The following is a 21,243-nucleotide window of genomic DNA, read 5'->3' as shown; positions in this document are numbered from 1 at the left end:
AGAAATATGATTTCCTTATTTTTTCCCAAACTGATCATTGGCACAGAACAAAGGTTGTACTCAGAATCCAGAGAATATCCACATCCTTTGTTTAGAAAATGCAATATAGTAGAAATGTTAATTTCTTTATTTAACAAGTTAGTTGAATACCAGTTTCTCTCTTGATTTCTTTTTGGATGGTAATTGTGGTCTTTTTGTTCTTTGTTTTTATTTTGCTAATAGATTTTATACATCATCCTTGAGACTGGTTGATATGTTTGAACTGAAATGCTCTATCCCAGTCCAGTTCTAAGTGAACTAGCTTTGACAGAAAAATCTACCACCAAACTGAATGGAAAAAGCTGAGTCATAGAGGACAAGAGGAATATTTTTGCTCCATTGGCGGATGTTAGCTTACATGCCTTTGATAGGAAGCTTGTTTCCCTTAGTTACTTCTGTGTTTGAGATAAAAACACAGGCACTTTCAGAAAGAAAAAAAATAATGAAAAAAACACAAACAACAAAACCAAACATGATAAATAGCAGGACTCTGTCTTTAGAAATTTTTGTGTTTGTACAGATAAGAATGTAACCTGTAACCCATAAGAGGCCTGAACCTTCATCAGAGATTGCCTGGTTACAGAAAACATTCCCTGCCTGGAAAGTATTCTTACTATGAAGTGAATATGCTTAGGATCAGTACTTTATCAAATCAAAGAAGCTGAGGCATCTATGAATCTACAGGAGAGAGAGGATTCGGCCAATAACATGGCTTACTTACCCATTCCAAGACAGTTTACATGACATCTATTGCAAGGAAGCCACCACAGAGCCTGTTCTATGTTATGTTACAGAAATAACACTAAAGTAGATTGCAGTGCTGCCTTTTACACTGAGCTTAAAAAGCAAACACAAAAGGATAAATTATTGTGTCTTAGATCCACAGGGCACCATAGGGTGCACACAGGGCTACCACTACCACCACGGCCTTGGTCAAGCACTGTATTCTGTGCATGTTACCAGGCTGCTTTAGAGAACTAACCTTTAGCAATGTGGTCACGGGGCAAGGTTGTATCACTCAACTGGGGCAAATGCATTGATCAGCGCAGACACAGCCTATATTTATGAGGTCTCTGAGTACTGAGCAAGATTCTGAATCTTACTGTCAGCATAAGAATGTTCTGAAGAAGCTCTAGCAGACAGCTGAAAAGTATTACTCTTTTGGAAACAAATGTAGGACATTACCTGAGCTTTGATGGGTATGGATAAGCCCTTCTGGAGAGTAGAAGACTTTGTTTATTTGTACTAAATCAAAATTTATCTTCTGTTTTCTCTGTTGAGTCATTTTAGCAGACTTGTTGCCCTTTACATTGCTTTATCGTGCACTGAGAAGGAGTAAAACAGCATACAAAAAGACTGATGTTGATTTACTTTTGTAAAGACACTGAATATTAATGATTCTAAGCTATACTACTTAGGTAGAAGTCTTAATAAAGGGAGCAGATGTAAGAGGGTGCTAGACATTACCAAACAGATGGACTAATCCTGATTCTGTTGTTTTTGTTTATGTTGTTTTTCAAGGACTCCCTCCATTCAGTTTGGACAATGAGGGATAGTAATTTTTTAAGCATAGTAGTATTTTTTTAACAAGTGCAGTGGTAGGATATAGGATTAATTTATCTTCCATTTTCATACTCAGGTTGTGTAGGAGAATTGCTATTTTTTTGATATCACATAATCATAGAATGATCTGGGTTGGAAGGTTGGTTTGGTTGGAAGGGACCTTTTAAAGATCGTCTTTCATTAGGTCAGGTTGCTCAAAACTTCTGATCTTACAGAACATACCTCTCTTCTTGATACCTATCTGAAGTCTTTCAAATTCAACAGGAAAAAAACTTACATGGACTCCACTCTCTATGAGTAATTTGGAAGATTTGGGTATTTTGAAGGTTTTTCTGGAAACTCTATATATTATGTTGGTATACTCCTAAGAAGAAATTCAGTGAGTAAAACCACAATCCTTTTTAGCTCAGTTCTAAGCGAGCACTAGTGACCACACTTGCACAGCATTCATGTCAGATTCCCTAATCCCTAAGGATTCATAGACTAAATCTCCTGAAGAGGTGTGGCCTTAGGCAAACCATGAGGTTAAATAACCTTTCATATGTACGAAATCTGGTAAAGCCACTTTTTGGGTTATAACTGGCAATTAGTGCATACAGTTTGTTTCAGTGAGATGGTCAAAGAGGAAATTTAAACTACTAATTAGCATGTTTCAGATAGAATATGGTAAGGAACAGTAATCTGCATTTCAGTGCACATGGTGTGCAGCAGAACAGTTTTTTTTAGCTTACCAGAATTTTTTCTGTTCTTTGAAAAAACTAATGGGCCAGGTATCTGCTAACCTAATGGTATGGAAGTAGTTAGTTGATGCCTTGTGTCTGAGTCCAGGATTAGATACCTAAATTGAATGACTCTCCAGACATGACCTCTGTTTTCAAGAAGCTGGTGTTCACTAGAAAGGTTCCTTACAAACTTACAGAGTCTTTGAACATAAAAGTTGCTTTCAAGTTAATAATTAAGGCACTTAAAAATAAAGAAGCAGAATGCATTTGATCTAGCTTTTCATACCTTCTAAGTATGCTAAATAAGAGTGCCTTGAATAAGTTTCTTGATTCAAAAGGTTATGGGTGTGAAGTAAAATAGTGCCATCTGGTTTAGAGGAGGAATTCATGCACAGGAACACTCAGCTAGCATTACTCCAAACAACTTACACAAAAAGATAGAGACTATAATATGTATTGTTTAAATATTTTCTTATATAAAATAATACTTTAAAAAATTAATACAAAAGGTATTTTTCTTAGTAAAAGACATTGGCAATAATCATTCATCCTTTTCTCCCAAGATTTGCAAATATTTCTGTAGAAATTAGAGAAGGATAAATACAAAGGGAAAAAAATGAGAGAGAAAAAGGAATTCTTAATTTAAGATAAAAATTCTTCTGAGTTTGAAAAAAAGACTTTTACAGAAAAGCTTATATAATTTTGTCAAAAGCAGTTTTAATTTGCAGAATTTAAAAAGAACCTTTTATGCTTTGGATAAATGCAAATACAACATTTAGGAAAATTACCTTTACATTACTTACTTTACTGATTACCTCCAAAGCACCTCTAAAGCTTACAGTATAATTTCAAATAATGTTAAATGGGAAAAAATTGTAAAGTACTTTCCTAAAGTTCAGGTGTTAGAACTAACATCTTTGGCATATTTTATTTACTAAAACTGTGTATGTGTATGTGTAATAATCACTTCACTAACTGTTCACTTGCTTACCCACATATTTTTTCAATTTTCTCTCTTTTCAGTCTTTCTCTTATACACAAACTACTGGTTTTTAAAAGCAAAATTATTATTTTTTTTTATACAGAAGAGAAATCAGTAAGAATGCAAATAGAGAGCATTTCCGTACAATAACAGCAAAGTCCGTAGAACTGATTCCTCATTTTTCTCTGTAAGCAAAGTCCTCAACTAGTATTATTTCATATCTGATCAGAATGTGATTGCATAGTGGGTATTAATGGCTACAATAGACAACTGAGCCATTTTAAAAACTCTATTCAATCTCAGAAAATATTAAGAGTATCACAACTCTGAATGCATATTAACAGCTTAGTGGTGGCACTTATTCAGTCAGGAAACTTCATTTTCACTGATATTCACTGTAAGGGCAGATTTTTGTGACAGGTGTAGGAACTTATGTAACTGTAGTTGCAGTCACTAATTTCAAGGATTAAAAGATAATTGTCAATATTCTTTATTCATTGAATGGAAGCATTTTTGAACCATTTTACTAGCAGTGTTTAATTTTCAAAGGTAAATTCATGGAATTTTACTACCATAGAGATTTTTAAATAAATCTTTCAGGAATAGTGTATGTAGAAACTAGAAAAGATCCTAGGAAACACTACAGATTTGCAAAACCATAAATGCTGTAGACCTTACCCTTATTCTCTGCTGATGGTCAGAGAATGTAAGAGGCAGTGTTGCAAATTATGTAATATAAGGAACATTCACTGGAAATTGTATTAAGAAATATTCATGTAAACTACTTTAGAAAACATACACGAAGATTTTTTTTTTAATTAAATCTGATCGAAAGAGCAATCTACATTGAATTTTCTGATTGTAATGGAATATTAGTGCATTAGGTAAGATTAATTTCCTAGGAAATACATTAGGTAGTCAAGTAAGCAGAGCTGGATATGATCAAAAGAATAAGAGTAGATTATGTGATATCCAGTTTAAACCTTTGTCTAGTAGTCTGTCGAGGCGGCATGCAGACACAAAAGCTGAGGTCACAAAATGAGGGAAAAGCAGAACTGGTAGTAGCATCATGTATCCAGAGAGACTTAGAATTGTCTTTTCCTCATTTTTTTCTATTTAAACATATTTCCATGTTCATCTTATTTTCAGCGTATATTTTATGCATGTCATTTCTTGCTATCACTGTTACCTACAAAGGCAAAAAGATTCCCATGAGTAGTCAGAACTATTTGATCAGTAAGACAACTGCTTTACAAAATGCAAAAACACTTGAACTGATTTTTTGTATTATACTGACATTTACAATTATAGTTCTTTTCATCAAGATTAAAACTTGAATATATTCTGAACCCAAGCAATTTGTAGAAAATATTTTTCATTTTATTTTGGAGCTCTGAGAGAGAAAAAAGTAGGAATCCACTTTCTCTGAATACATTAGGAAAAGGAAAGTTAAACACACTTGCATATGTTACGTTCACAGGGAAGCAAAGCCTCAGCATTTTTGTCTTTTTTTTTCTTTGTTTTCTTAATAGTTAAAAAAAGGTAGTTAAAATTTTAAAGGTTTGAACTGTTTGCAAAATGGAGTTTTATTTTGGGAAAGTAGGAATAGAAGTCAGTCTGTTCCTTTAATTTACAAGAGTATAGTTAAGATGAACAAATATGTATTCTTGGAGGGAGTTTATGTGCATGACTAGTCTAAACCAACTCAAAGCTTACATCACAAGCATCATCATAAGAAGCTTTCCACGTTACTGAATGGACTTCCTTAGTGCTTTCTACACATCAAGCTTTTCCTAATTCCCCTACTGATAACTCCAGTAATGTCTGAAACCAGAACCTTCCTACATCCAAAGTGAAAGGAATGAATGTGATGAGCTATGCTGCAACTTTCCCTGTCATTACTGTAACTTTTTCCCAACAATAAATTTTCACTTTGTTTAATTGTAAGCCATGCTTCACATTATTGTCTCCATTTTCTCAGCAAAGCATCTGGAGACAGACATTAATGTTATTAATCTGGTAATAATTGTGTTAAATAAATGCAGAAAAGCAATTGCACATAACTATTTGTTATTATAGTTCTGCTGCTATTGCACTCCAGTGAAGATCAGGACTCCAGTCTGCTATAAAACAACATAAAAGAATTTGACAGTATAAATACCCAGGTGAAAAATGGGTTGCTAAAACTAAAAGAATCATGAAGTGATTCTTTTAGTGATGACCATTTTTTGGGTTGCTTTTTTATTTTATAAATAGTTTTATATTCAATAATAAATGCAGAAAAAAACAAACTAGAAAAAGCCTGATGAAAAGAGAATTTAGAAAGTAATTAAAATATATTAGAAGAAAAAGATGTGGGCAGAAAAAGAGACAAAACAGTGGAAGTTTGGACAAAAAGGCTGTTCTGAATGACTATTCAAGATTTACAGTCAGTGGTACATCAGAGTAAAAAACATTGTCCAATAATATCCTGGTAACGGCAGAAGCAATCTCTGCAGCTGCTTCTGCTGGCTGCACTCTACAGCTGATCCCACTAAGAGTACCTTTCCCAGTAGATTAAGAAAACTGTTATTCTGCTACAGAAAATAGGCTCACAGTATTAAAATGCTTATTATAATACTGACAGCATCTTTTCTATATTAAGCCCTTGCAAAGAAAATCTAGCATAAAGTCTCACTTTAATTTAATTGTGGGGGGCACAAAATCTCTGAAGGGTTGTACCTGAGCAGGTGTTAGGGCATTTCAGCCAAGTAAAGGGTGGACCAGGCAGGTGTGTGGCATTAAGGAGTGACCTGGTAAGTTCGGAGCAAATGCAAGAGAGAGCAAGCAGCAGATGCCAATCAGTGCTGATTGAGCCCACCTGGGAAGAGCATTTCCCAGTACTCCTTGGGAGATCACCTATGGCTTGCTCTGAGGACAGCTTATTTGTTCTGAGGTTTGATGCTTTTCTTAGCTGGAGGAGTAAGTCTGAACTACTGTGGAGAATTTGAGTTTATTTTTTTAGATGAGATCTGCTATATTCTGAAAGCAAATGAATCAAAGTACTAGCATTCCTTAGGAAAATAGGCAGATGACATACTTACAGATCATCAATGATTTGTGGAGATGGCTGCAAAATGGAGAAGAATCTGAATTAGCAGAGAAGGAAAAAAAAGAGAAATTTAGAAAAAGAATTGGAAGAAATATGCACCATATTCTCATAATTAAGGAACTGTAAGAGTAGGTGTTTGTGACCAAGGGAAAAACAACACCTTAATGAGCTAGATGCTCCTCCTGTAAAATGTACAAAAGACGCTAGGGCTCTACACCTTGTGGCCAAGCAGAAGATGTAAGCAGCAGAGTACTTCCAACGTGTAGAACAGAAGACCAAAGAGAACCTGGATGATTCTGGATCTAGGTAAGTATGGGCCTGGCTCATAAACCCAATTCCTTGAAAGCAGTCTTACAATGTGTGTGAAGAAAGGAGCTGATGCTATGACGAGTTAACTGAAGTAAGTTAGCTTATCTTTTGTTTTGTTAAACTAAGTATGCAAATCCTGGAGAATCTTAGAGGAAGATTTGCATCCTCCTTCATTTTACCATGTCTCCTTCCACTAATCCTGGTAGAGGGGAAGATGTTGGTTTTCCAAACTGCAGATCTTGACAGAAGGTATGCCAGAAAGTGAGGCATGCCAAGAATGAATGGTTCAGGCAGCAGTCTGAACAGCTGTTCAGCAGTCTGAACAGCTTCTTGGCTGTTATATGTGTAGCACGTCATGGAAGTTATGCAATGAAATGTTGGGCATGGCAAAGAGAGGAAGTCAATGTAGGGAGGAAGGTGAGATGCTGTTCAGTTGTCCTGCTTATTGCCATAGTGTACAAACTGTTTGCAAGCCTGTTCTGTTAAGCTAGGGAATATTTTGGGAAAAGCAAAATAAGAACTACCAAGTACCAACTTGTGCTAGGCTACTCTGTGCAATATTCTTAAAATAATAAACAAAGCTGTGAATGAGTGATGCTACAGGAGTCTTTCCCCAGCTAGGCAACTCTATGGAACAGTTCCTTTCTCCTTAAGTAGTAAGGTCTGAGCCTTTACAAGTAAATGAAGCACGAGGAGCCTTGCTGCTGTTGCTTGATTCTTCAGCTACTATTCTTAGTATACCTTCTTTTATTCTTGCACTGCATTATACTGTACCCTGTAACATTTCACCATTCTTTCCAGCTGAAATCTAACCTCGTCCATGTCTTCTCTTGTTCCTTAACTCTTTCGTATTCTATGTGACTTAATTTTTCATACTTTTTGATGTTTTCCTCCTTGAGCACATTATCTTATCACTGTTCCTTTCAGCTTCTGCCTCTCCTTCCAATTCCCTCTGTATGATTTTCTTTCTAGCCCTGTTTTCCCACATCTCATCTTGTTGTCTTATCTCATTCTGTTCTTATTACATATCTCTCAATGAACGTTTGTTAAGGTGAGAAGAAAAATAACTAAATACTTTGCCAGTTCCCTTTTAAAGGTCTTTTCTCTAATTATTAGCAAAACAGTTGTGCTTGCTGAAACAAATTACCAAAACATGTTTTCTCCTGTGATTCACTTGAAATTAACTTATATATTAAATGTTAAAGATAGACTGTTGACAACATAGTCAAGCCTAAAGAAAGAAATATCTGTGAATGCTTGCAAGAAGCTAGTATTTTTACCATGAAGTGGTGGTTTTGGTGGGCAGAATTCCCAGCTGCAGTTATTCGTATGGAAACTTCAGAAAAAGCTGATGTCTCAGTCTGGTAAAAGCCACTCAGCCAACAAATATTTGCCTGGTGGGAGGGAAGCTGGAGTATGGGAAAAACCTGAGACAGTGTGAATTAGAAAGCTAACTGTAAATTGGATTTTTTAAAAGGCAACTTAAATAACAAAATTAAATACCAGTTCATAGTATGTCTGTGACTTTGGAAGTTATTAAAAGCAACTGGCAGCCATAGAAAGCTGGGTCACACTAATTAGTCCTTTCTTATAAGAAACCCTCTTTTAGACTCTCTTTAAAAAGAAAAAAAATCAACTTTCCAAAGGCATAGGGACACTTTTGTAAATGTCAGACACATGAGAAGTGAAATTTCTTTATACTTTCATTTTTAGTCCTTTTAAAAGGTGAATTTTCTTCTTCTCCTGTTTTCCACTAATTATTGCTAACCATAACACTGCTTCTTGTAACTCTGTTTTAAATGATACACTATAGATCTCTCACCTATACAGAAGAATCATTTTTTTCAGAAGTATTATTTAACCATCAATGCTTTAAAACTTTTCTTTTAAAGAAAGGGTGAGTTGTTGTTTGTTTTTTTTTTTTTTTAAAGTGGAGAGAGGGGGCAGGGCTACCAGTGTGGCTTCTGTGAGAAGCTGCCAGAAGCTTCCCCTATGTCTGATGGAGCCAGTGCCAGCCAGCTCCAACATCTGGAAGTGATAGAGATGCTTTGGTGGGCACCTGTAATCCAGCCAGGGTCAACCCACCACAGGCACTCTAATGGCTCCTTACTTTAAGACTGCACAGGTTCTTTTCATTTACAATCATTGAGGTCTTGTTGTCCTCTGAAGACTCTTTCTCCCTGTGGGAAAGGAATACTGGCTAAAACCTTAAACCCCAGGAAAAATAAGCATTAAACTTGCTCCTGACTGTGGTTCACTCTCAATAGCAGATGAATACACAGTAGATGTGGTTTAGGAGAGGGAGTAAAAAAAGTAAGGAAGTGCCTTGTACTGTGGTATATTATGATATGTTGACTGGTACAGGTGACTTTAAGAATTCATTTATACCAGGTTATAAAAAGCAAGCAAACAAAAAAAAATAAACCACCCTACCCCATCCCCCCACCAAAAAAAAAAAAAAAAAAAAAAAAAAAAAAACCCGAACAAAAGACTTTAAAACAAAAAACAACACCCCAACCCGGGGTAAGGATATAATGATACCACGCAGTGGAAGGACCTGTGGGTATATGTGCTGTTTCTGGTCTGAGTTCCTGTGTCTTGATGATTCTGTACATGATATCATTATATTGCATAATGATAATACAGCTAGCTGCCTTAGTGATGTGATGGGAATACATTAATATAAGCCTTTTCCCTGAAGTGTAGGATTTGTTAGGTCAGGTACAGATCTATACTGAGATTTTTATGCTAATATATGACTTAGGAGTCAGTAACCTCCAGGAGAGGCACTTCTCTGCAGTATGCTGTTGTACTGAGGATGTACTTGTGGTTCCAAGCCCTTTTCTAGACCATGTTTGGCTTCAAAAATTATGATTTTCTGTCCAATTTTCTTGGTTTTGTTTATTCAGTTTTAGTTGCTCCTGTTTACCAATGTTTCTATATTCAGAAATATACAAGAAGTGTTTACCCAGTCATTTCAGGTTCTTGCAGTCCCTGTCTCTGAGCTTTTGTGAATGAACTGTGACAGAGGGACTGTATTAAATAAGTAGATGTAAAATATGACTGAAGCACAAGTGGGGCTTGTATTGAATCAGAAATACAGTGAAGTTTTCCTTTCAGTGTCCTATCACGTAGGAGTGTACTGTTGCTCATAAAAATGTGATAAATTGCCTATGCATAATAAAAAAGTTTCACCTCTTTATGATTCACCATATAAAAACTTGATTTCTATAGAACTTTTTTGATGATTCTTATGTGCTTTTATTAGTCCTTTTTAGATATAGTTCATCCTTAAATGTTCCTTAAAGCAGTATTTTTTCTGCTTTCTTGTTTTCAAGTATGCTCATAGAATTGTGATAGAAAGGGATCTCACAGTATTAAATACTTCTTCAGACTTTAATTGAATTAATAAACCATTGATTAACAACTTTGAATTGCTTATGCTTATTCAGTATGATTTTGTGTGTATGCTTTTATATCCACAAGTTAAAGATTGGATACATTTTAAATAGGTTGTTGGTCAAAAGGTATTGGGCTAGCAAGCCGCTTGCAGTAAGCTCCTGCTGGTAGTAGATGTGCTTAAAGGAATGATTATTCTGTGGTTAACTCTTTTAAAGCTTATTTTTTTATGTGTTTCAAGCCTGTCAGAACAGAATGCTGTTTACACTTTGGCATTTTGAGCCCTGTCAGCCCTTTATAATTACCAGTCACTGGCACATGCTTCTTACTGCTCCAATTTCTCTTGTGCCAGCTCTACCTAGCACACGAAGCTGAATTGGGGGCCTGTGTAGCACTACTAGGTTTGAGCTAAAGTGGAAAGTGTATTTGGCAGGTAGGATGCTTCTCAATGTGCTCACTTGCTGTAATCTGAAGATTTACAGCTTCCCTGGGTGAAAAAAGTCTTGCTATTCATGTGGATGTTGTGGGATTAGTTTAATCCCAGGCCTGTTAAAATAAAATGGGAGTCCTTTTTAATGAGATTTCAAATGGCCAGATTAGTTACGAGGCTTATAAAATGTAAAAATCAATAAATAGTTTTGGTATAGTCAAGACGAAGTTCTATTGAGTGTCCCTCATCTTCAGGAATCCTGCCTTTGCTTGTGAGCAAGGGGCAGTGAGGGGTTTCAAAGAGTTTTCCTCTTCAATCTGCGCAAATCTCACAGGCAGGTTCAGTCTTTTCACTTTAACTTATCTCTTTATATTTTTTTCTGTCCTGGAAATAGTCTGTTTAATTAAACATTGCTTCAGTCTCTTACAAATGTGTGCGTCTCTCTGTTAGAGCAACGCATCATCTTTGTTTGCCTTGCCAGGAAATAGCTACTTGCTGCGTCTCTACCAGCACCTTGCAGGTCTTATGTTGCACTCTGCATTCCACATTATGGGAGCTCGTGAGCAATTTGTCATACAAAGGTTCAAAAAGAATAAAATGTAGCTCGTTACTAACTGGATATGGTAATACTTAATTGCTTTGGAATACCTGATCTCCAGCTTCTTTCCTCAAAGCAGGAAGACCTCCAATAGTCACACAGCTTTCTGTTGCACAGATTCGACTGTCATTAGTGGTGAAAAGCAATTATTTTGGAGGATATGGATTGTAAAATTGGAAGTAAATTCTTACAGTTCAACCTGTAATTTGTTGTGGTTTGGTTTGCCTTTTGTAATTGATATCTTATTTTCAGTCTCTGGAAGAAATGCACCTTTTTGGGTATTTTGGGGTTTTTTTTGGTAGTTCTTATGTCTGCTGTGAGTTACAGTGATCAAATATACAGATTTCTTGCACTGTAAGAAGTGTCCAAAGTAGATTTTTATTTCAAATAAAAAAGAGAGAATTCTTACTCTGAAAAGAAATACTTGATTTTGTTCTTAAATGTTTCCCATGTCAATTGTGTATACTTTTTTGGTTGTGATTTTAACTTGCCTTCCACCTGACTGAAAAAATAATCACCCATCCACATCTGCTTATTTTATTTAAAAAAAAAAAAAAGTAAGGAACAAAATGTGCTGATGACTATCTTTTCTCTTTAAAGAGAAAAATCTATAAAATCTACAGAAAACAATTCAAACAGTGAGGTAAATAGAGCATTTCTGCTTTAACAGATTTCGTTCAGATATCCTTGGTCTAGCAACAAACTTTTTTATGAGTTTACCATTCTGTTTGTCTTTTGTTTGTTTGTTTTTTCTAAAAGTGGAAAGAAAAAATACAATATATACAATATCCTTTAAACATAGCAGCTTAGAAAATTTAGCTTACGAGTGATCTAGTTATTTTTAGCCTCCAGTGTATTTTGAGACTATATAAATTATATGTATCACTATATAAGCCCTTATATGTAATGTAAAAAAATAGTTTTATCTGCAGTTCCAAAATCTATGTATAGGTCCTCATGTTTATTACATTTTATTGTGTCTAAGCTTAGTTTTGTTCCCCTGATTGCTTAATGATTAGTTCACTCTCCTACATATAGGATTGAATTTATGCCCCTTGTTAAGTAATGTTAAGATTGTCTTTAAAATAGGCACTTGAATTAATATTGCTCTTGGTGTAGAACTAAATATTTTCTGTGAGGGGAAAAACAGGAAATCAGATATGGTCTCAGAGCAGGTGATGGCTCTTTTATATATATATGTATATATTTGTGTTCAGAGGTGCAGACAAATTGCCTTTGACAGCTACAGAGAGCAAACCAGAACTTCCCCGTCTTTCAGAAACTAAAGCAAAAGAGTGGGCATGTAGTTGCTGCTTCAGCAAAGGGTTTGGGAGCTGAAAGAAGGCAAACTAGAAATGTGCTAGTAGTGTTAATTTTACAAAGTTTAAACATGGAATTACAGGCTTAGAGTTGTGGGATTTGGAGCTTTCTTTTTAGAGCTCTAGACAGAACTGTCACTATTTGGCAGAGGTGTGTTAAGTAATGACAAAATGGCCTATTTGATTATTTGAATCAAGTGCCTTTAGTAACTCGCTCATGAAGTCCTAATACTGAGCCTGAATTCAAGCTTACCTTTGAGAAAATCTTGAGTTATTGCCGCTCACAGGTGATGGTCTTCTAGTCCTTGTGTGTAATTTTAAGTATTATTTTTAAGATTGCCTACTTCTATTAGAGTGTGAGGGAATAAATCAGTATGGCACAATCTACTTCCCTAATCCTACTTTAACCATGTATATCATGTAATCAGGCCCTTTTTCCACATGGGGACAGTCACGTGTGGATGCCCCTTGAATGCTTTTAATGTTGGATTTGTATATAGCTTGTGGAATTATTGGCTATAAGCTCTTTAAATTTTTTTTGGTATAATAAAGTCATAGTTAAAGTCTGTAATACAGTCCGAAAAGCAAAATCATTACATGCACTGGCTCAGAATTTTACTGAAACAGATAAACAAGGAAAACTTTAGCAGTGGTTTTCCTTAATCAATACAATAAAAAATTGCTCTTATGCCTGTTGCAACTCTTGAAGGCTTGTCAGTGCAGGACAATAAGCAGAACTCCATTCTTCTCTGCCACTCAGTTAGCAGGAGACATGTTGAAAGTTATCAACTTTGAACAAGTTGAGTTCTGAAATTAATGTCAAGCATCTTTTCTGGAATAAGCATCTTTGCAAGGTATCTTATTAACATTCCTGTTCACTGCAGTAAACTGATGTTTACTAGTACTGCAAGGTGGTTAATCTCCAAATATCTATTTTAACATCTGTTTAGCATGATTTTGATGTCATACTGCTTCTATTCAAGCAGAAAGCATTTCTTTGGAATAAATAGTTTAAATAAACTAACAATTTTAATAGCAACTGAAAACATTATTTTACCAGTGGGTCACACCCAATTTCTAAGCTTTATTGTTCTCATTTTGTTAGTAAAGACTCATATATTTATGTACATTTTAATTAGTATCTTTAATGATGGAAGTAGGAGATGAGAGAAACCGAAGAATTCTGTTGCAGGTATTGCTAATATAAAGAACCAAGTCTATCCTTTCTTAATTCATACATTTAATTAAATCTGGGTTTTGATTCACAACAATGGTTAACTCTGTTAAATGAGAATATTAAAAACAAACAAACAGAACCACTAAACTGTAAGAGACAGAGACTGTTTATCTTGCATTCAGGCTTATCGTCCTGTACCAGAACACCTCCTATTTTAATGATCTAGCAAATAATGAAACAGTGATCTTTAATTTGTCTATGTTGCATGATGTGAATGAATACTACTGAGTAATATTGGGAAAAAACACTGTGAATGATGCAATTGTTACATATTACATGTTTTTCAACCTCTACGAAGAAGAAAAGATGACTTCACATCTCCTGTGTTTTAGAAGACTATTTTCTCATAACATGCTGAGCAATTTATGACTTCTGTTTATTCTTATTGTGCAGCTTTCCCAACACTCACTCAAGGTTCTGCTGCGGTAAACTTGATTGCACTGTTTTATGCAAAGGTCTCCTGGTATAATTTACTTTTCCCCCATTGTGATTGGGAGGCCAGATAGATCTGTTTCATTTCATCTAAATCTTGATAAACCTGCAAATAAGGTGTTTCTGTTGCAAGTTGTCTGTCTCACCTTTTGTATTAAATCTCAGTTTCTGTGTTATACGAAGTGTGTAACATGCTGGTAGAGTTTAAAATAAAACATAATTCTATTTAAGGAATCATAGATCTTGTATATGGAGGAGGGGGAAAATGGAGCAGTGCTTGCAACTAAGATGTTTTAATGGGTGCAAACACATATTTACTTTGAAAGATCATCATAGCCCAGGGTGACAACTTTTATCTTTCTTTATATTGCTTCTACAATTGTAGGATCTCAATAGCTAAGGGCACATGGACATGTTTTATTCATTCTACTGTAGCATGTAAGGATTCACATTAAGAATTCAGAGACATTTTCTAAATTAGAAGTTATCTGTGGGCTTAACTACTTTCATGGATCCTAAAGGCCTGACTTTGTCAATATGTAATACAGTTGATGTTGTTTGTTATTTCACTTACCACAAATTGGTATTTCTGTATAACAAAGGAAAAATACAAGTAAGATTACCTGTAAGATTAAGCAAATCATACAAAAAAGATGCTTATTGATTGCATTTTCTCTTTATTTCTTTTGGCTCTAGCCAATCCCTTTTTTATGTCAAAATTAGAATATACCAATGTAAGAGAAACTATTTTAATGCTATTTAATCACTGGCTGTAGATATAAGATAATTGTTATTGGCAATGTGATCAGATTTGCACTTTTCCCAGATCTGATATATTTGATAAGTCCAGTGGAATAAGTGATAAAATGGAGATACCATTATCTTGGTTTCAATATATTAAAAAGTCAACCGATGCGTATCTTTATTATCTGGTCCTAATCTTGGAATTTTACTTTGCTAGTTAGAAGAGAATGCATCCTCATTGTAGTAATTTGTGTCTATTGCTGGAGTATTAGAATGAGTTAGAGCTTATTTTTCATTCCATTAGGTTTTTGGTTTTGTGCGTTCTGAATTATTTTTCCTATGGTCCCAAGGTAGTATTTGTTATTTCATTCTGTGACAGTGTCTCTATAAACACATAATTTCCACTTGCCTTGCACTTGTGATTCTTAATTCATGGTGGGAGGGGGAGGAATAAGAAAGAAACATAGACCTTATTGTGGGTATATTTCTTATTTATCTTATGAGGAGACTCTTATCAGCATTTGTAATTCAAAGTTTATTATATATTAAATTAATATATTTATGTTGTTTTGACTTCTTAACAGGCAATAACTTTGAACTATAACTTCATGCTTTCATTGAGAATATAGAGTCTACATCAAAGAAGTAACAGTAAGTGTGGGGTTTTTTAATGAAGTTTTTCTTTTTTTAAGTCTTTGATGTTTACTTAAAATGTGTTCTGGGAAGCCATTATGACTACTGACTATAGCCAATGATGAAATGATCTCAGTGGATCAGATGGTTCTTGCTCAGAATATTTAGTTATCTTTCATAAAAGGACAACCAAATTGGAGTAAAGGACTCTATTTCAGTTGGCTGTAATTCCCAGTGTTTTCATTGAATAGCATAAATTTGTCTATGAAATTATTTTTTGAAGTTATTAAAATTACTAGAAATTAAAGTGGAAGAGTTACTATACTTTTACAGGAAGTTTTATTATACTTTAATGGGTTTCAGGAAATAAGAAAAGCAGAAAATTAGTATGTTAGAAGGAGAATGAATCAGTGTTCTGAAAGACTGAATGAAGGTACAAAAGTGGTTCATGATAGGCTATTTCTAGGTTATTGCTTTGGGTTTTTGCAGCCAGGGTTAAAAATAACACTGGCTGTATGCCATCAACAATAATTTTAAGAAGACTTCATTGTCTTTCAAAAAGACACTACTCTTCTTAATAGCTTTTAAGAGTCTTCATGCAAAACAATGCAATGTGAAATTGCTATGCACATTAAGGCTTTACATCCTTTGCAAATGAATTTTAAATACATACCTGTTGTACGATTGAATATAAAAGTAAATTTATATCAGTTACTGTGTTTATTACCAAGGGAATGATTTAAGAAGTTTATATCTTTTATTAGCTTCCAGTTTGCCTTCAGTTTTCATTAGATATTGAATGAGGATTGTTGGAGGGAGGCAGGCAGTCTTGCACTCTAAAACAGGGTGTGATGCTAGAGGGTTTTTATGACTTCAGGACATCACAGCTTGGGGCAATGTCTGATCAAGATCAGAAGAGAAATCACTGTAGTATTTGGAGTGGTCTGTAACAATCAATGTAGTTACAAAGCTGTATTATTAAGACTAGTTTTGGTTATTTGTTTTTGAACTTAATACAAAGTCCCTACCTCTTTTCCTAAATTCATCTCTACCTATGAGGTATCAAAAACAATTATATTAATCTTATAGCTCTTATAGCTCTGAGTATTCTTAAATCAATTTACCTGCAGCAATTTTGGTGTATATATAAGTTGACACAGATGTTGAATCATTTGTTCACTATTCTTTTAAGTAAAGGAAGTGTTGTTGATCTTGGTGGAGGAGGAATCAGCTTTAATTTTCAACATGAAAATCTTGGGCTACAGCAGGATGCATCATTTTGGGAAACACTTTATAACCTTTCCTGGGTCAATTTCTTTTTATAGGGTTCATTTTTTTAGAACTATTTTATTTATTGCTAGTGGTCTATTATACTTGAAAGCAGCAGAGTACTTCGAAGGATTCTGTATAAATATTTACATAAGTACAAACTACATCTTTCCTGATCGTCACAAAATTGTTTAAACTCTTCCTGATGACAGTCTGGTCTCTGTGAGGAAAAATGGTTGCACTCCATCACATGATACTATTTTTTTAAATAGGCCAAGGGGGCCAAGGTTTGGGTCTTTTTGGGTTTTGTTTAGATTGTGCAGTTGAAATGAGACTGAGGGTGGGGCCACAGTTGAGTCTCTTCCGAAAAAAACCCTGGGATTTGATTTGTAGAGAAATCAATAGGAAGAACTGGGCCTTCATTTTAGAGCTTTGTGATAAACTGTTTTGTTTTGGTTTTTTTATCTTGTTACTAGCTTTTATTTTAACTGGGTAGTCTGTTTGTCCCCACATGCTATGATATTATTGAGCCAATGCATATCACTTGCTTCTCAACTAAGCAGTGAAGAAATGTCAAAGAAGAAAATATCAACCAGAAGTAGAGATGATATTTTGTTCTGACATAGAGGCAAATGAATTTTAAATGTTCACAGGAGTTGCTTAAGAGGCAGTATTTGATCTTGGACAGGAAGATATATTTTATGCTTATTCACTTGTAGTTCTCTCACTTGAATACAAATGGAGTATTGCATTGCTTTCCTAAATATAATACTGAAATGTGCTTATTTCACTACTAATAAAGAATTAATAAAAAAAAATAACCCTATTATGCATTATTATTTTGGATGAGTTTTCAAGAATATATCCTAATGTCCAACACATAGACCAAAATAATAGATAGTGAAGCCGTTCTGTCCCCTTCTGTCACCAATTCTGAGTACATCTAGAAGCCCATGTGCAGTTTATCCTGAAAGCTCAGCTATTCGAACACAAGTTGTTTAAAGAGGCCTTTTCAGAATTGCTCTGCTGATGAGGGGTAACATTTATTTATATTTTCTGTGTTCAGTTATATTTCTTGCCTGTGTAGAAATACCCTCTGGCTTGAAGGAGGCTAAGAACAACAGGGAGCCCTTTACCTGGTCATCTCTTTTTATGGCCATTCTTATGTATACTTATTGTTTCACTGGAAACAATGCTAGACTGGGATATTGCATTTTCAGTATGTCAGATGGTTTTGATTGAATTAGTAGCCTTATATTTAAATATGGAGGGGAAGCTATCAAAGTCTCTAAAAATCAGTTTGTTTAGATGCCTTCTTGAAAGTTTGATCAGTAAGAGTATAATAGTAGAAAAAAATTAAATATTTGAATAAGTGAATTAACTGTATCCCCTGTAAAGACAAACATAAAAGGACATAATTTAGATAGAAGTGTCATTAAAAGGATGTAATTTACCATTAGTGCGCTATGTTAGTAAAATTAATTAAGTAAACTTTTTTATTTCTTCTTGTATCTTCTGTGTTTTGAAGTTCTGTTTATTCTGATCGCTCTAATGGCTGTTGTTACTTTTTTTTCCCATATGTCCACCTCTCAGTTCTGTTAGTGTCAGGTTTGCTTTGGTTTGTTTTTTTGTTTGGTTTGCTCTGCTCGTACTGAATCAAACTTGTGTGGGAATTTTGTTCTTCTTTTAATAGTACTGATTTGGTTACCAATAAAAAATTATGGAAATGATTATTTCAAGGGTGAAGAGCTAACATAATGAAAATCAAGGCGTTGACATGAATGTACTTCTACCTTGACATTACATCTCTAAAATATTAGGAAACTGAATAATCCATTAGTTGTTTTCAGAGTGCCTTTTTCCCTTGTCTTCCAGAGTAACCCATCTATTGTGCTTGTAAAGTTCAAAAGCCTGTTGATACAGGTAGACCCAGAGTGTACAAACCGATGTCCTTAATTGGAATGCTGCTATATTTAAATAATTACTTCCTAAATTATGGTAAATTAAGTAATATTTGAGACATCACTTTTATTTTACTTTCAGATGTAAAATAATTGGTGTACTCCAAGTTACATAGATAAGACTTTTGTAAAGCAGTAACTGAAAAAGCATCTGTCATGCTATTCAACCAGGTGAACTTTGAAATAAGTACTACGATGCTTCTGGGTTTGGTGAGTTTAGCTTTTTTTGCATAAAGAAACATTGTTAGCACGGAATCAAAGTGATGATGATTGTCTGGGAAACATGCTTTCAAGGGTTACTTCCACAAATGAGAGTCATAAGTAAAAGCCCTTCAACTAGCATAGAACACATTAAACTGGAAGAACAAACAAGAATCTTTTTGGCAGATCAAAGGAAATGAAAACATAAAAGATACTCTTAGATGATCAGTTGGTCTAAATATCAGAATTGTAGTAATATCTTTTCTGTCTTATTCTCCTCTGTTTTACCACTTTCATGTATAACTTGAATATTTTAGCCACTGGTAGGGTTCCCTTCAAAAGTTGCTCATTTGCTGCAACTTTAATGGCGTAGTGAGTGTTGAATATTATGAAAAGAGGCTTATATTCTTGTTTGAGAATGAAGTGTTAGTAGTTTTAGGATAATTAAAGTGAGTTCATGTTCTAATGCAATAAAATTTTTAGCTGATTCTCTTCTATTTTGTTCAGTTAACTCTAGCAAAGGTAAACCAAACACTGAGGACTGTGTCTGGCATGTATAACACATACTTGTGTGTGTCTGTATATAGATATGTAGGTGGCATATGATAGCTGTTGAAAGCAAGATAATATCTTCCTGTTTATCAAGAGTGCATTTTTACAGATCAGTCACAACATGCATTCTTGTATGGTCAGTAACTTAAAAGGTTTCAGGCAGAGGTGCTTTTAGATGACATAGTGACCATCTTTGGCCTGAAGACTGAATCAGGTCTGTCAACCCATAGATTGTTATTTGCCGCACTCTTTTTTTCTTCTTTACTTCAAAACAGAACTTCTTTCAAATAAACAGGGAGTGAATGAGATTAATTGCTCTTGCGGCTTGTTCTTTTGTAAATCTTTTTCATTTTTCGTTTGATTGAAAGTAGGTCCACTCTACAAGCAAAATAGTCCACCATATAAGCACTTCTGTATCTTTTAACATTCTCATGAATATACATGTTGAACTAGTCATGCAGCTGGATTTCTGCATATGACTTGGGCTACATTCCCACCCCTTAGATAGGGACAAATGTTGTTTGGTTATTACAGCTGCCCTTCTGGTCATATAAGAGATGAGGTGGTCAGGCTTGAGGTTTTAATGTGCCTCTGAGAGTCTGTGTGTCTAGGTCCTGACTAAAGCTGAGCAGTCAGTCACTCTGCAAACAAGGGAACCTTTTCCTAATTAAGGAAAATATGATGTTCCATCACAGTGTCAAATAAACTGAAATGAAATAAAATTGACTTGGCTTTTTGTCTTGAAATAAGATGGAATTAAGCCATTACAGAGCTTATATACAGCAAATAAAAAAAATCTTGGTTTGTGACAGAGTTTTAGTACAGATATAGCAGGAGGAAAAAGCACTGGTCACTAAATCAAGTATGTAAATAGTAATAACAAAGTCATATTTTGAATGCTTTATACATAAAAGTAATTTGCTATTACAAATGAACTCATTCTGCTTGAGCATAAAACATTATCTTCGCCTTGACACTGAAAGGGAGGCTGGAACATATGTTGTTCCATAGTGGAACAGTGGAATCTTTCAAAAGCCATTGTTGTGGGAAGCGCTACATGTGTAGCCAGCGCTACATGCTGCTGGCTGCAAAATTGAACGGGACACAAATGTATTGTACTCTTAAGATTAAGTATAAAATTTGAAATTAACATCAGTTTCTGCTTCCATTACCATGTGCTGATTAGCATAAAAGAAACTTTGCCCTAAGAACTGTGAGGTAATTAGCACAAAAAAAATCCAAACCCAAAAATTATTTCCAACTCAGAAAAGGCTGTAAATGAAAATGACTGGTGGGAAAGCACTGAGGCAAGGATGATATATATTTTCTGATATCTACTTGAGGCCAAATTGGGAGGGAGATGATAATTTGCTGGGCAAGGCAGACCTTTGATTCACTGCACATGAATATTACCACAGGAAAAAAAATTAAAAAAACATTATTTCAAATTGCTGTAGTAAAGATGCATTTAAAGTACTCCTTCCTTTCTGTAAGCCCTTTGTTATAGAGTGACAATTATGGGAATGATCCTACAGTGTGTTAGTTGTCATTTCTAATGCTCAACCATTAGCCAAAATATTGAGTTAAATTATGAGATTTTGATCTCTTCAGATCATCTGACAGTGCTTTCCCTCAAGCATCCCAATAGTGTGTGTCAAATGGATGGAGAAATTTATCGAATCCCAGGGTATCGTAGAAGAAAACTGACTTGATGTTATGTATTGCAAAGCATGAAAAGGGAAGTACAAAACAGAGGCTTTGC

General features: G+C 34.8%; 1 protein-coding gene across 6 annotated transcripts in view; it reads left to right on the top strand.

The window, feature by feature from the left end:
- The window catches only part of TENM3 (teneurin transmembrane protein 3), a 1,265,035-nt gene that overhangs the window by 256,396 nt on the left and 987,396 nt on the right, over positions 1-21,243 (top strand). For all 6 annotated transcript variants that reach the window (XM_039388717.1, XM_039388716.1, XM_039388715.1 and 3 more), the window contains exon 4: positions 15,450-15,516. The gene's annotated coding sequence lies outside the window, so the exon portion shown is untranslated. The remainder of the gene's footprint in view (positions 1-15,449; positions 15,517-21,243) is intronic.

This window comes from Pipra filicauda, unplaced genomic scaffold, assembly GCF_003945595.2.
Source record: "Pipra filicauda isolate LSUMZ 115617 unplaced genomic scaffold, ASM394559v2 scaffold67_size6003252_pilon, whole genome shotgun sequence".
Lineage (NCBI taxonomy): Eukaryota > Metazoa > Chordata > Aves > Passeriformes > Pipridae > Pipra > Pipra filicauda.
The sequence above is the reverse complement of the archived record's forward strand: the minus strand, read 5'-3'. Positions and strand labels throughout refer to the sequence as shown.